Source organism: Cynocephalus volans, chromosome 1 (assembly GCF_027409185.1).
Source record: "Cynocephalus volans isolate mCynVol1 chromosome 1, mCynVol1.pri, whole genome shotgun sequence".
NCBI classification, from domain to species: Eukaryota; Metazoa; Chordata; class Mammalia; order Dermoptera; family Cynocephalidae; genus Cynocephalus; species Cynocephalus volans.
The window spans coordinates 59,106,221-59,122,800 of NC_084460.1; the positions used below are offsets into that span (position 1 = coordinate 59,106,221).

Consider the following 16,580-nt stretch of genomic DNA (forward strand, 5'->3'; position numbering starts at 1 on the left):
CCTATACCTGGAATATTCACCCCACCCCTCACCTTCCCTTACAAGGTGTCACCTCCACCTCAGGGGCTGCACTCTGCACTCTGACCAGTACCACATCCCCATGCATGCCTCCTCCTCTGTGCGCGGACACAGAACCCTCCGTCCTCTTCCTGTACACCTGTCCCTTCTGCAAGTGGACCCAGCCCACAGCTATGGGCTGTGCAAATGGAAACCGGAAAGTCCACGTCCTGCCACAGGCCAGCCCAGGAACCATAGCCCACCCCGGGCCTCAACAATTGATCCTTCCTGTTCAGCTCCAAGCCTCTCACTGTCCCAGTCAACAGGACCAAGCTCCTCACACCTCCTCCCATCCAAGAGCAAAGCATCTCTGGCACACCCCCTGCCAAGCACCCAGGAAGTTCACATGTCTCCACATTACAATTATCACTTCGCAAACACACAGAATGATGACACCACTCTTGCCCTTGCCAGAATGCGGCAAATGGAAAACTAACATTTTAAAGCTATTTTTTACATTCTAAGATTTTGTTTAAATTAAAAGCATGAAAACACCCTTCAGTTGGCTGACTCCATGTCCCCCACATGCGCTCCTAACCACATCTGCCCACACCCCTTCCAGAAAACTGCAGTAAAGCTCCTCCGCAAGTACTCTGCCTTCCGCCTGAAGCTGGGTTTTTGCAAGGGGCTTCACAATGAGCAGCAAGGTTAACTGAAATAGTCAGAAATAGAGTCAGGACACCCCTACACATGGTAGGTAACTAGTAGACAGCCATCTCATTTTGCTGTAGCACAATTGTTGTATTCATGAAACTTTGCATTACAAAAGCAATTATCTCAATAAGAAAAAATGGGGGAGGAGGCTGAAAAGCTAGAGAGTTTCACACTTGCAATAAAGCCTTTTTTCTGCAGTTATTTCAATAATAAGTCATGTATAGCATTACATGCATTAAATTATTTGAAGCTAAACAAATTGTTTAATGCAGACAAAATCAAGCCTTAGTGAGCAAATCCCGAGCAAGATAGGACCAGATCAAAAGGAACCAGTGATCAGACTAAAGCTTCCAATGACCATCACAAGCAAGGGAGAAAAGAGCAAGTGTCCTGAAGAAACCGTGAGAGGAGGGAAAGAAAAAGGAAGCTGATGGATGTGCCCTGCATGTGCCCTGCATGTGCAGTGCTGGTTGCCTGCGGCAGTCCACAAACAGCACGACACTTGCCAGGTTGCTGACGGAAGGCCAGCAGTCATCCTTGCTGCTTCTGTGCCACGAATGTACCTGTGCAGGTGATCGCTGACCACCCGATCATGGTCACGTCTGCCCATATGCCCCTCTTCTATTCCTCCTCTCTTACATGCATTCAACAAATCAAATTCTCTGCAGTAAATTTTGGCTCCTTCCACCCACTCATCTTTTGAATACTCCTCTATGCAGATAGAGTTTAGGGGAGGAAAGGGAAGAAGACCAAAAATGAAAGGAAAAAGTAACAAGATCCACCTGCAGACAGCCCCTCTCACAGGGCTCTTCCCCACGCATCATGTTCACAGTGTATGTTCACAGTGTATGAGCAAAGTGCCTGTCTCCTCCACTAGACCCTGAGCTCCTGCAGGTGAGGAGCTGCGCCGTGGAACTCTGTCCCCCAGCACCTCACATAGTGCCTGGCATGTGGTCAGAGCACAGTGAGAGCTGAATAAATGCTGAACAAATAATCTCCTATATATCTTCTAAGTCAAAAATAGGAGACTGTCGTAGCACTCAAAGATGGGAACTGCAAAACCTCAGCACTGCAAATTGCACCCTAAATAATAGAACTGCCATTGTCATTTGTACTGTTGAGCCAACTAAACGGTCAGGTTGAGGGAAGGCATCTTTAGAGAGTCTGCTGTAGCACTGTCTACCCAAGGGTGACCTAATTTGGGAAATTCTAAGAGATATGTGTTAAACTCAATAATAAGCAAACAAGCACTGAAGAAGTTGGATACATACTGTCTTTTTAAATTAAATTACCTAGAAAAAAGTTACCATAAAAAAAGACCATGAAAATAACCACAAGAGTTATGAGACAGAAAAGCCAAGGCTCATGCAAGCCCTTGACAGTTTGTGGCTGGGCTAATCTACAAGGCAAACATGGAGAATGGGCCCACACAGCCCCTTCCTCTCATCAGACCATGAGAAAATCCAAGGAATTCCTTAATAAGAGTGAAGAGGTTTTAGAATACGTCAAAAAATTATTTGATACTTCTCCCTCAAAAAGGTAGAGAATAATTCCCCTCCCTTAAGGGTAAACTGACTTAGCAATGTACATCTAAAGAATTCAGTATTGCAGGAGGGAAACTGCATAACATCCAAGATGAGGACATAAAAATTATTGTGGTTCCTCCTTGCTCACTCTCAGATCACTCCCTTCAGGGGAAGTGAACTGCCATGCTATAAGGACACCTGAGCAGCCCTAGGGAGAGGCCCACGAGGTGAGGGCTGAGTCCTGTAAGAGTGCCACCTTGGAAGCAAATTCTCCAGATCCAGTCAAGCCTCCAGATGACTGCAGCCCTGGCCAACATATGCAACCTCACAAGCGAACCCAGGCCAGAACCACACACCAATCCACTCCTGAATTCCTAACCTGTAAAAACAATGAGATCATGCAATTTGTTGTTGTAAGCCACTCAATTTTGGGTAAATTTGTTACACAGCAATAGAAAACAGATACAGAAAGGAAGCAGATGGGATAAAATCTACAGAGAAACAATTGCAAAAAAAAAAAAACCCCCAAAAAAACCACCCCAGAATATAAAAGACAAACCCGTGTCAAGAATGATGGTGAGTTCCATGGAAAAGTCAAGAGAGAGAAACCAAATACAGCCTGCAAGCAAGCAGGAGCAGAGATGCTGCCAGGAAGAACAAGGGGGCACTGCATGTGGAGCAGCTGGGCCCTCCGACATCCTCCCTCATCAGGCAGTGCTGGTGCCTGCTCCAGGTGAAAGCCAACAGAGAGGAGAAAGGCAGGTGTTTCCTTAGGCAGTTACTGCACCCCAAGGCATGTGACGGCACATGTCCCACACAGGACACACTGTCATAGCATACTACACCTAGCTGCAACTTTCTACCATAATCACCAGAGACAGGCACAGAGAATAATCAACACCTACAGAAAGATCAAGAGGCATTCTCAAAACCTCATCAGTTAACTAAGAAACAATATTTGGGGAAAACCAATGTGACGAGACACACCAAACTCAAAATAAGAATGGTCATCTGGGAAAACATGAAGCAAACAACAAACATGAATTTATATTTTCAGAAACAAGTAGACATCTTGAGAGGGAAAAATAAACATCTCATATGAAAACCTCAGGGTAGAATGGACACAGTTTGATAGCAAAGCAGCAAGTTAGAAGATGAAGGCAAGAACTCTCCAGAATGCAAGTGAAAGAAAAAAGAAATGGTAGGAAAGACAAGAAGAGGTCCCCAAGTTCCAGCAGCAATGTATGTAGAGCCTGGAAAGAATGAATGTGAAGAAGTAACAAATAAGACTCCCGGAACTGAAGAAATGAGTCTTTAGAGCAGAAGTACCCAATGAATGGCATCCTGATTGAATTTAGAAACCCAAGGATGAAAAGAGAACCCTAAAGAGCCCAGCATGACAGCATGCAGCACTGAGTGCCAGAAGACAAGGGAGTTCTGTGTGAAAATGGTCAATGGAACCTTTCAAGAATCTAACCAATTAATATTTACAGAAATTTCTGACAAATCTGGATATTCTCATATTTACCATATTATGTTCTGTTTTCTACTTTTCTTACCTTTCTGTGTTTCTTTCAAGTCCTCTTTCTTGACTTCTTACGGGTTTTCCCTCCATTTTAAATGTACTTTATACACCTTTTTCTTTTTACTTCTTCCTACCGTAGAATTGATTACGAGTCCCTAATTTATCAGAGTCAAACATCCTCACACTTTGCCCACACAATCCCATGGTCTTAAAATGCTGTACTTCCACTCCCTTCCCACTGACATGATCCTGTGGTCATTTAAGTTCTACCATCTGTTGTAAACCACAGGAGACATTCTCCTTGTGACTTTAAACACTTAATGCATGTTTGTGTTCACTCACATACATAAAACTTTGTTTATAATTCCTTCCTCACAGGCTGGCGGTTATCCCAGTTGGTTAGAGTGTAGCATTACAACACCAAGGTCAAGGGTTTGTATCCCAGTACCAGCTGACTAGCTGCCAAAAAAAAAAAAAAAAAAGAAAGAAAAGAAAAGTATGCCCTATAATTCCTTCTTAAATCTCAGACCTTTCTTTTTAAAACAGATCCTTTAGACATGCTTTTTAAAAAGGCCAAATTATCTCCATTTTTGTTTGTATGTAAATGTTTATTCTTCCCTCATTCCTGAAAGATATACTCATTAAGTACAGAGTTCTAGGTGGCAGATCTCTGTTTTTCTCAGCACGTGTTAGATACGACTCAACTATCTTCCCATTTCCATGTGCTGTTAAGCATGTCAGCCTTAACACTGCTTCTCTCAAGGCCACATGTGTTCTCTCTGTGGAAATCTTTTACTAGTCTTTGGTATTCTAGAGTCTCACCGTGATATATTTAGATACAGATTTCATTTCACATGGTTGGTATCTGTTAGGATTTTTGAAACTGTGGCTTGGTGACTCATCGATCCTGGAAAACCATCATCCACTATCTTTTCAAATATTACTTCCGTTCCATCATCTCTCACTTCTCTTTGTAGATAACCAATGAACTCTATGTTGTAAATTATCAGTCTCTCCCCAAGTCTCAAGTCCTCTCTGTCATAGTCAATATCTCTTTGTCTCTCTGTGCTGCATTCTAGATATTTACTGTAGATCACAGTGAAAAGCCACAGGAGGAAGGTGAATATGAGATGGAAGGGAAGTGACAAGCATGGAGTAAGAAGGTCTGATGTGACATGACTGAGGTTCTAGAGAAGAGTGAAATAACGTGGAAGAAAAACAATGGACAAGACAACAAATGACATGAAATGTTAAAGGAAGCTGTTCTGAAAGAAGGATCATGTAATCAAACAGAAACTTGGATCTACACAAAGAAATATCTTACAACAATTAAAGAAATTGAATTTATAATTTAAAACTCTCCAACAAAGAAAACTCCAGGCCCAAATGGTTTTAACAGAAAATTCTAATAAACAGTTAAAGACAACACAATACCAACTCTAAACAAACTCCTCCTGAAAACAGAAAAGGAGGAAACACTTCCCAACACATTTTATGAAATCAAAATTACAACAGCAGAACTACATAAAGCTATTCCAAGGAAAGAAAACTACAGACCAAAATCCCTCATGATGGTCTCTGGCTAACAATGGTTCAATCTATGATTTTTTGACTTTACAATGGTACAAAAGTGATATGCATTCAGTAGAAACCATACTTCAAATTTTGATCTTTTCCCAGGCTAGCAATATGTAATACAATAGCCACAGCTCCCAGTTGGCCACATGATTACAAGGGTAAACAACCAATCTACAATGTACTGTGTTGACAGATGATTTTGCCCAACTGTAGGCTAATGTAAGTGTTCTGAACACATTTAAGGTAGGCTAAGCTAAGCTATGATGTTTGGTAGGTTAGCTGTATTATGTGTATATTCAATTCACAATGGGTTTATCAGGACATAACCCCATCATAAATTGAGGAGCATCTGTAGATGCAAAAATCCTTAATAAAATCCCTTTAATATAACATATCATAACCAAGTAGGACTTAATACAGTCATGTTAGTCCAACAATCAAAAATCAATGTAATTTACCATTTTACAGATTAAAAATGAAAAGCCACACATTATTTTAACAGATGTGGACAAAGCATTTGACAAAATTCAATAAGCATTGACGATAAAAATTTTCAGCAAACTCCTTAACCTGATAAAAGGCACCAATAAAAAACCTACAGCTTAATCATACTTAGGGTGAAAAACTGAATGATTTCCCCCCAACAGCAGAAACAAGGCAAGGATGTCCATTCTCACCATCTCTAATCAACATCATCCTGGATATCTTTGTAAGTACTATAAAGAAAGAAAAAAGAAATAAAGAGCACATGGATTGGAATCTGTAAAAAAAAAAAAATAATAATGAGTGCTAATAAACAATTCAGCAAAGTTGCAAGATACAAAATCAATATACAAAAATCAGCTGTATTTATATAAACTAGCAAAAAAGTCCAAAATGTAATTAAGAAAACAATTATAAGAGCATGGAAAAGAACAAAATACCTAGCGATGTTTTTTTTAAAATGCAAGACTTGTAGTGTAAAAACTACAAAACATCTTTGAAAGAAATTCAGAAGAGCTAAATAAATGGAAAGCCATTCCTTGTTCCCAGATTAAAAGACTTCATATTGTTAACATGGCAATACTCTACAAATTCTTCTACAAATTTAAGGCAATTATTGTCAAATCTGCCCTTATTTACAGAAATAGACAAGCTGATCCTAAAATTCATCTGGAATTGAAAAAAAAAAAATAGCCAAAACAATCTTGAAAAAGAAGAACAAAGTTGGAGGACTCACACTTGCCAATTTCAAAACCTACTACAAATCTAGGACTCAAGACTGTGGTATGGGCATAAGAATATACATACAGATCAATGGATTAGAATTGACAGTCCAGAAATAAACCCATATATCTACAGTTAAATGATTTTTGACAAGAAAGCTAAGACCATTCAATGGGGAAAGAATAGTCTTTTCAACAAAAGGTGCTATGACAACTGGATATCCTCATGTAGAAGAATAAATATGAATCCCCGGGTCAAAGACCCAAATGTAAGAGCTAAAAATGATAAAGCTCTTAGAAGAAAACACTGGAGTAAATCTTTATGGGATGAAGCAACAGTTTCTTGGATATGACATTAAGCATAGCAACAAAAGAAAAAATAGATAAATTAGACTTCATCAAAATTAAAGACTTCTGTGTGTCACAGGACACTATCAAGAAAGTGAAAAGACAACCCACTGAAGGGGAGAAAATTTATATCAATCTTATCTCTGATAAGGGTCTAGTACTCAGAATATATAAAGAATGCTTGCAAGTCAACAATAAAAAGACAAACAGCTCAATTAAAAAATGGGCAAGGAATCTGAATAGACATTTGTCCAAAGAAGATATACAAATGACCAATAAACACATGAAAAGATGTTCAACATCTCTAGTTATTTGGGAAATACTAATCAATACCACAGTGAAATATCACTTTTTACTCACTAGGATGGCTATAATAATAAAAAAAAAAAAAAAGCAGAAAATAGCAAGTGTTGGTGAGGATGTGGAGAAACTGGAACAATTACATATTGCTGATGGGAGTGTCAAATGGTGCAGCTGCTGCCTGGCACTTTCTCAAAAAGTTAAACATACAGTTACAGTATGATACCACAATTCCACTTTTAGGTGTAAACCCAAGATAAATTAAAATATATGTTCATACAAAAAACCAGTCCAGGAATATTCGTAGAAGCATTATTACTAATAGTCAAAAAGTGGAAATAACCCAAATATCCATCAACTATAATGGATAAACAAAATGTGGTATATCTATACAATGGAATACTACTCAGCCATTAAAAAGGAATGAAGTACTGACACATGCTACAACAGAGATGAACTTTGAAAATATTCAGCTGAGTGAAAGAAACCAGTCACAAAAAGCCACATATTGTATGATTCCACTAATATGCAACATTCAGAGTAGGCAAATCCATACAGCCAGAAAGTAGATTAGTGGTTGCCAGGGGCTGGGAGGAGGGATGAATGGGGAATGATTGCTAATGAGTATGGGGTTCTTTCAAGGGTGATAAAAATGTTCTGGAATTAGATTGTGAGGATAGTTGCACAAGCTAGTGAATATACTAAAAAACGCTGTGTTTTACACTTTAAAATGGTAAATTTTATGGTACGTGACTTATGGTATGTGGATTATCTCAATACAAATAAAATAAAATAGAAATAAAAACACAAAAAGATGTCAATTCTCCCTAAATTGATCTAGAGAGCCAAAATAATCCCAATCAAAATCTCAGTAGTTTTTTTTACAGAAATTGACAGCTGATTCTAAAATTTATATGGAAAGCAAAGGACTTAGAGTAGAAAAAACAATTTTGAAAAAGACCTTCATTGGAGGATTCATCCTACCTGATTTCAAGATTTACCATGAAGCTACAGTAACCAAAACACTGTGGTATTGATGACAGGTCAGGATATAGAGCAATGAAATAGAATATAGAGTCCAGAAACAGGTCCAAGCATATTTGGTCAACTGATGAAGAAATACAGATACTCAATGGAAAAATAATGGCCTCTTAACAAACAATGCTCAAAGAAATGTATATCCATAGGGAAAAAATGAACCTCAACCCATACCTTGCACAATATTTTTGAAAATTGGAACAAAAAAGGAAAAATGTATCAGAAACCTAAATGTAAAACCTAAAACTATACAATTTCTAGAAGAAAACATAAGAGATAATCTTTGTGACCCTGGGAAGGCACACAATTCTTGGAGAGGATATAGAAAACACAAACCGTAAAAGAAAAACATGGACAAATTTTATTTTATCAAGATTAAACATTTCTTTCTTTTTTTTAAAAGGCATTAAGGAAATAAAAATTCAAACCACATTCTGGGAAACAATATTCGAAAAACATATATCTGATAAATGACTGGTATCCAGAGCATACAACAAACTCATACAACTCAATAATAAGAAAGCAAACAATACAAAATTTTTTGATGGGTAAAATATTTGAACAGACACTTCACTGAAGAAGACATACAGACAACAAGCAAGCACTGGAAAAAAATGTCCAATATAACTTGTCACCATGAAAATACAAATTAAAACTGCAATAAGATATCACTACACATCCACAAGAAGGATAAAACTTTAAAAAGTGACAACACTAAGTGCCAACCATTTCACAAGCAGTAGGAACTGCTGTTTCATACGTCTCATACATTGCTCATACATGTCTCATACATTGCTGTGGGAATGCAAATTGGTGCAGTAACCCCGGAAAACAAATTGGTAGTTTCTTACAAAGTTAAACACACACTTACCATTTGATCTAGAAAAGCCCACTCCCAGGAATTTACCTATGAAAAATGAAAACACATCCACGTAAAGGCCTGTACAAGAAAGTTCACAGGTTTATTCATAATCTCTGAAACTGTCAATCTCCAAGTTCTCATCAGCTGGTGAGTGAATAACAAATTGTGGTATATTCATTAAATATTACTTGACAACAGTATCAATGCATCTCAAAAGCGTTACACGGAAGTGAAGAAAAACAGACTCAGAGAGCCAGTACCACACGGTTCCATTTACACAACCTTCTAAGAAAGGCAAAACTGCTGCCACAGTAAACAGGTCAGTGATCATCAGGGGCCTGATGGGAAGAATCATGACGAAATTTTGGGGTGATGAAATTATTCTATATCATGATTGTGTTGTTAGCTAATATCTGTATATGTTTGTCAAAACTCATAAAACTGTATCCTTAAAAAGGATGAATTTTATACTATATAAATTATACCTCAATAAACTTGATGAAAAAAAAAATCTCAGGCAGGATAAAGAAATCTACACCTAGATACCTCATGGTGAAGTTGTAAAACACCAGAGACACAGAGGTGATCTTGAAGTAACCAGCGTTAGGGGGAAAAAAAAAAAAAAAAAATCCTTGAAATGAGTATCACTTCAAAAACTGGCTTCTCAACAGCAATGGAGCCAAAGACAGTAGGATAAAATCTTGGCCATACTCCAAGAAAATCATCTTTCACACAGAACATTAACCCAGAGAAAATGTCCTTTAAGAATAAAGTGAAGGGGAAAAGAATAAAGTGAAGCATAATTTTAAAGTTATTTCAAAACTTTTTTTTTCCCATTTGCTTTTAGCTAGGATTACTAGTTTCTCTGTGATTGGGTTTTCAATCTCTTTATTTAACCCTGAAGTAGGATACACTGGTAGTTACCATGTAAGTCCTTGTGTTGCTGTGAGGAGATACACAACCCACGAAGATTTCCAAGCTGTATCAAGAGGAAACATTTTTTAAATATTGCTGAAAACCTGAGATAACTTCTAATGGTCACAAATAGAAACACTGGCAGATTTTGGAAGATTAGCAGGCTAAACTTCAATAACCACAGAGAAAGAAATAAGTCATGAGAAAATCACGAAAACCAAAAGGACTGCACTAACAAAGATGCAACAAGTAAGTCAATGCAGCCGATTGCCAGACGCCATTAAAAACTCTGCTCAGGTTTTCAGCACTGACTTTTTACTGGGTACTTGAACTATTCTTATGTCATCCACTTTTATTATGATAGTACCGTGTATACGTTTAACAAAGATACATCATTACTCCTGAACTTGTAAACAGAGCTTTCTCAAAAGAAGACTGTGCCGTGTGCCAATTTTCTTCAGTTAAAATTTATTTTAATTTTGGAAAGCTATCTTGGATAAAACAATTTCAGAAGTACTTAATAAGTAAAATACATTTTAAACATTAAAAATAAAATACAAAATAAAAAAAAATAAAGAAGGTTCCACATAGTTTCACCATGATGAAGTGTGGAAGCGGCAGCCTCTGAGGTACAAGTAGAAATGAAGAGCACAGGATGTGGGGGACATGAGCAAATCCACACAGATGCCAAGCATACAAGTGATAAACAAGTCTGTGTGGCGCTAAAATACAGCAACAGAGGATGAAAACAGCATTTGTGTCAGGAGAGGATGATCAGAGACGAAGTACTGTAAGGTTCTCATATTCTTTGGGATGTGAATAAAGATACTAATTAACTTTGGACATTGATAAATTAAGTATACACATAAGACAAACAAAAATAAGAGAAACTAAAATTATATAGTGAAGGAGAAAACTAAATGAGTAAAAAAAGTCATTTGTCAATCAAAAGGTGGGAAGAAAAAAATAACATTAAAAAGTTGAGCTAAACAGAAATCCCAAAGTAAAATTATAAAAAGGAGAACAAATAATAATTAAAATAAATGAAAGTAAACTAAATGTTCCAGTCTTTAAAGGACAAAAATTGCCAGAGAGGATAAAATAAAATCCCATTAGATACCATTTTAAAAGATACACCTACAACATTCAGATACAGAGATACTGAAAGAAAGGGGTAGAAAAATATGTACTGGGAAAATACATCACACAAAATTCACTTTAAGGCAAAAAGCATTACCAGAGACAGACTACATGACATAAAAATTAAAAAGTTCAATTTATTAGTAAAACACTACAACAATTCTAAACTTGCATTCACCTATAAACAAAGTCTCAACATCTTATATAAAGCAGAAATGAATAGAAATATAAGAAAATACACATATCCACAATCATACTGGCATATTTGAACACAACTCTCACAGTAATTAACATATCAGTTAGACAAAAATATCTGTAAGGACAGAAAAGACTTAAGATTATCAAGCTTCACTTACTGGCCATTCAGAGAACTGCATACACTCCAAAACTGCAGGATAGATTCTGCTTTCATACACACAGAACATTTATGATACATGACCATACTCAAGCCATCCTGAACATGTCAAAGGATGCAAAACACAGAGGCCACCTTGTCTACAATCCAATGACCTTAGAAACTATTTTTAAACATTTTATATATAAATATATATTTTTTTACATAATATATAATCTTAAGTCCATGTATTTGGAATTGAGAAATACTTCTATATAAGCCATAAGCCAAAAAAGAAAACAGTAGGAACAAGATAACATTTATAAGCTAAAGATAATAAAAGTACTATATATCTAAATCTGTGAACTGTAAAAAGCTGTACTTAGAGGGAAATGTATAACTTTGAATATTTATTTACGTTTTTTAAAAGGCTTTATATTGGGCCGGCCCCGTGGCTCACTCGGGAGAGTGCGGCGCTGGTAGTGCCAAGGCCGCGGGTTCGGATCCTATATAGGGATGGCTGGTACGCTCACTGGCTGAGCGTGGTGCTGACCACACTGTGCCGACGGCTGCGATCCCCTTACCGGTCAATAAATAAATAAATAAATAAATAAATAAATAAATAAAAATAAAAAAATAAAAAATAAAATAAAAAGCTTTATATAAACAAGCAAACATCCAATATAAATTTGAAAAAGAACACAAAATGAACCCCAAAAAGCAAAAGGAAGGAAATAAGAAAAAAAAAATGAAATAGAAAAATAAATATCCCATAGAAAAAAATCCAACATACTGAAAAATTTATTAAAATAAACTAATAAAAAATTTAACTATACAAGTACTAGAATAAAATATGAGTGATTTCCTCTTTAATGTGGATGTAGAAAAAGGCTAACTATGAATAAAAAATCCAGATTAAAAAAAAGAAAGGATAAATAAATTTGACTTTGTAAATATGGAAAATCTTTGGCATAGCAAAAATGCCTTGAGAGAATATAAAAGACAAATACTAAATGGAAGAAAATATTTGCAACATATATCACAGGAAAAATAAATATCCCTAATATACCAATAAATAAATAAATAAAACATTTTTTTACATTGAGAGAAGAAAAAAGACCAAAAACCTTACAGAAAAATATGCAAAACACACAAAAAGAGACATAGAAATGTCCTTAAGCATGTGAAAAGATATTCTCTACTTCACTCTTAGAAAGAGAAATGCAAATTGAAACTACACTGAGCTACCACTGCTCACTTGTCACTCTGGCCAAAACGCAGGAGCTGAAGAATGGTGTCTGTAGACACAGCCCACTGGAAAAAGGCGCTCTCATACACTGCGTGCAACATGGAACCACCCTATGAAGGAATTTAGAAATATCCAGCAAAAGTACACATGCACAACCATTAATACCAGCTATCTCACTTCTGGGACCTTCCAGGAAGATACAGTAACATGAAAATACAAATGCACAAGGTTATTCATCATATCAAACATCATAACATCATAAAATCTCAACCACGAAAGAGCAGAGGGGAAAAAAAAAATAGGAAAGACCACTATAAACTGGCATGGAACAACTTCCAGGAGATACTGTTGAATGAAAACACGAAGTACAAAAGAACAGCAGTGGATGGTTGCATGATGCTGTGAGCGTAATTAATGATGCTGAACTACACACTTAAAAACAGTTAAAACAGCAAATTCTATATTTTACAATAAAAGTAGTAAAAAAGAGCACATATAGCAATATATATTACATGTATTTTATGTAAGAAGATAAATTTAGAAAATGTACATGTGTCAGCTTATTTTTATGAAAAGTAATATAGAAAAGATAAATAAAAACAACAAAAAATGTGTTTTCCCACAGTGGCATGCTGGTAAATGTGTAAATATTTAACAAGGGCCCTTGGGAGTGGCAGGGAAGACCTGCCTTGTACCATTTGCCAGCTTCCTTCCATGTGCAAATCCTCCCACCATGGGTGATTACAAACCACCACAATGACATCACCAAACAGAATTGTAAAGAGATGAGCAGAAGCAACTCTCAGAGCTAGCGAGAGACAACCTTAGAACATCACTGTCACCTATAAGGAGTGGGGATGGCAGGAAAAGAAAGGATATTGTAGGACTAATTTGTTATTTTATATATATATATATATATATATGTATACACATTTATACGCATGTATGTGTGCTCATTTATACATGTGTATGTATGTTGATGTGTGTGTACGTACATGCATGTATTTCCCAGCTCTGACCACTAAGGGAGTCAGAAGCAAAGATACCCCGATAGCAATAAGCATGCCTAGTACCCAGGTCTTGGTCTTTAATAACATTTCCACATTATAAAGAACCAGTGGCCTTTAAAGAAATGGCTGATTCCAGGGCTGGGTAGGTTAGGTACAAACTGAGCTTGAAAATTATGCAGGAAAGTAAGGAGAATGTTAAAAGAAAATTGGGGAGAGGGTAGGAGAGGAGAGGAGGCAGGTGGGAATGAGGGAAGAGAGGGAAGGAGGTGGAGGGAGGGAGGGAGCAGGCATGCCATAAGGACCCAGGAGTCAACTGGAGAGGCTCCGCTGATCCCGTCTAGGACAACTGGAGCACTGAAATCACTGAGGATGATGATGAATGATAAAACAAGACAGTGGTGAACTAGGAAACAGGAATCCATGAAACAAAATCAATAATAAATAGATTACTAGATAAACAAATAGGGAAGAAAGGAGGGCTCCTGCTTACAAGCGGATTGCCAAGTCCAACAGGCATGTGTGGACAGAGTGCTGGAGTTGGACAAACATCCTTCACAACCATCACAGTAAAAACTGGTCTAGGCAAAAACTGTCAATGAATACTAAATCCAAGGAAAATTTTCATGAGGAGCAGGATAATCAGCATGGTCTTAGAAGGTCTTCCCACAGATAGCTTATCAGTTACAAGGTCAAAAATGGTCACTATAGAAGGAGAAAGCAGACAACTCCTTGACTGAGTAAGCAACTTCACGTCCCTGAAGAGGGGCGATGGACATTCTGAGCCTCCCCTTGTTAGGCCCTGACAAGGGCACTATCCCACGCAGGTAGTATTCCAGCCAACAATGCATAACTGAAACCTCATCATGAGGAGTCATGGGACAAACCCAAAAGAAGGAAATGTCTGTTTTTTAAAGAGAATGTCTTCTTCAAAATGTCAATGTCATAAAAGTGACAGAAAGACTGTGGAAAATGTTCCAGATTAACCGAGACTACAGACACATGATAACCAAGTGCAACACCTCATCCCAGACTGGATCTTGTGTTGAACACAAAACAGTGCTATAAAAGATACTATTGAGCCAACTGAAGATACTGGGATGCAGCTGATGGATTAGTTTTGTAGGTTGACAGTGCCGCTGCAGCTCTGTAAGAGAACATCCCTTATTCTCAGGAAACAGCAGCCTCTCCCATACTCTGAATCCACTCTCCTGATTCCTTAGAGACCAACGTCTAAGCAGCATTCGCAGGCTCTAGGTCTCTTTAATTTTCAGTTTCTTTCACTACTAACTCCTTTTCTGGTTTTAAACATATTCACATAGCTCCTATTTTAAAAACCAACAAGAAAGCTCTTACTAGATCCCAAATTTTCAGAATCAAACATGCTCAACAGCCACCTCCACTCTCTCACTCTCTATCACCCTTCAAGCCAGTTCAATCTGGCCTCCTCTTGACCTTTTCAAGGTCACTAATGACCTCCTGACCACCCTGATGCCCTCTTGCTGCACTTTCTTCCTTACCAATCTGGAAAAAAGGAAGTGTGTCACAATGGTGTGCAGTGTGGCCAAGGGTGCACTGACACAGGCACTGCATTCATCCATTTGTGTTTCTTATAACAGAAATACCTGGAACTGGGTAATCTGTAAAGAAACAATATTTACTGCTTACAGTTTCAGAGGCTAGGAAGTCCAGAGTCCAGGGAACACATCTGGCGAGGGCCTTGTTCTTGGTGGTGACTCTACATAGACACAGGTGTCACATGGTGAAAGGCAGCAGCAGAGAGAAAGAGTTTCTCACACTCTCCTTTTAAAGCCCTCAGAACCAGGCCCATGACCACTATTCAACCATCAATGGATCAATCCATTCACTAGGGCACAATCTAATCACCTCTTCAAAGCCCCACCTTTCAATTACCATAATAGGATTTTGTACCCTCTTAAAACTGACACAGTGGGGGTTAAGTTTATAATATATGAAAATTTAGGGGACACAATTGAACCTATATTAGGCACTCAGAAACTGCTGGTGAAATCGTAAAATGGTTCAATTTTCTGGAAAGTAATCTGGCCATGAGTACTTGAAACCTGAACTTCTTAGAATTTAATAGTAATGAAGTCAAGGAGTTCAGAGAAGGTTCTGGAACAAGAGAGGTATGGGTTTGAACCTCTGCTCTGGTGCTGACTCTTTGGTTTCTATTTCTTCATTGATAAAATGGGATAATCAAAGACATTGGAGAATTATGGGAATTAAGTGAGGAACTTTTGCCTGGAACACAGTCATTATTATGGAAACCATCTTCTCATATGGTCATATATTTATTCCTGGAAAGACATTGACACTCCTTACCCCTCTATAGGAGCTTAAACAGCCTGAATGCTCATCCTTACCACCCTCTCCTAGGGACTGGCCAGGAACAGGGAAGCAGACCCTGCCTCACAGATGGAGAAGCAGCACAGACTGTGGAACGACCTATCCAAGGTGAAGGGCAACTCAGGAGAGGAGCTGGAAGTAGAGCCCTGTCTCTGGATTCCCAGGCTAGTACCTGACTCCACCAGCCCAGCTGGGCTCCTACCAGAAAGTTCTCTTCTCATGGTTTCCACTCATATTCTGCCAAATTACTACAAAGGGATGATGAGAACAGCTCGCTGTTGTGCTCCCGATAAAAGCTGCCCCCTGGCTGCGATGAGCCCTGCTGGATCTGGCCTGAGGCCCAGGCTCTGCAAAGAAGGTGCATGTGGATGCAGCGGTGTTAAGAGGCAGTCTCATTACCAGCTTGCTGTGAAGCAGAAGCTGGGAGACAGGCGGATAAAATCAACTACATTTACTGAATAACAGGGTGAAC

The 16,580-nt window shown here is 38.0% G+C and overlaps 1 protein-coding gene across 3 annotated transcripts in view; it reads right to left on the reverse strand.

Annotated features, from left to right (window-relative positions):
* PCBP3 (poly(rC) binding protein 3) overlaps positions 1-16,580 on the reverse strand; it is a 277,037-nt gene that overhangs the window by 160,906 nt on the left and 99,551 nt on the right. For 2 of the 3 annotated variants that reach the window (XM_063092058.1, XM_063092040.1), the window contains exon 3: positions 9,103-9,138. The exons of the other annotated variant lie outside the window; for it this stretch is intronic. The gene's annotated coding sequence lies outside the window, so the exon portion shown is untranslated. The remainder of the gene's footprint in view (positions 1-9,102; positions 9,139-16,580) is intronic. 3 annotated transcript variants of the gene reach the window in all.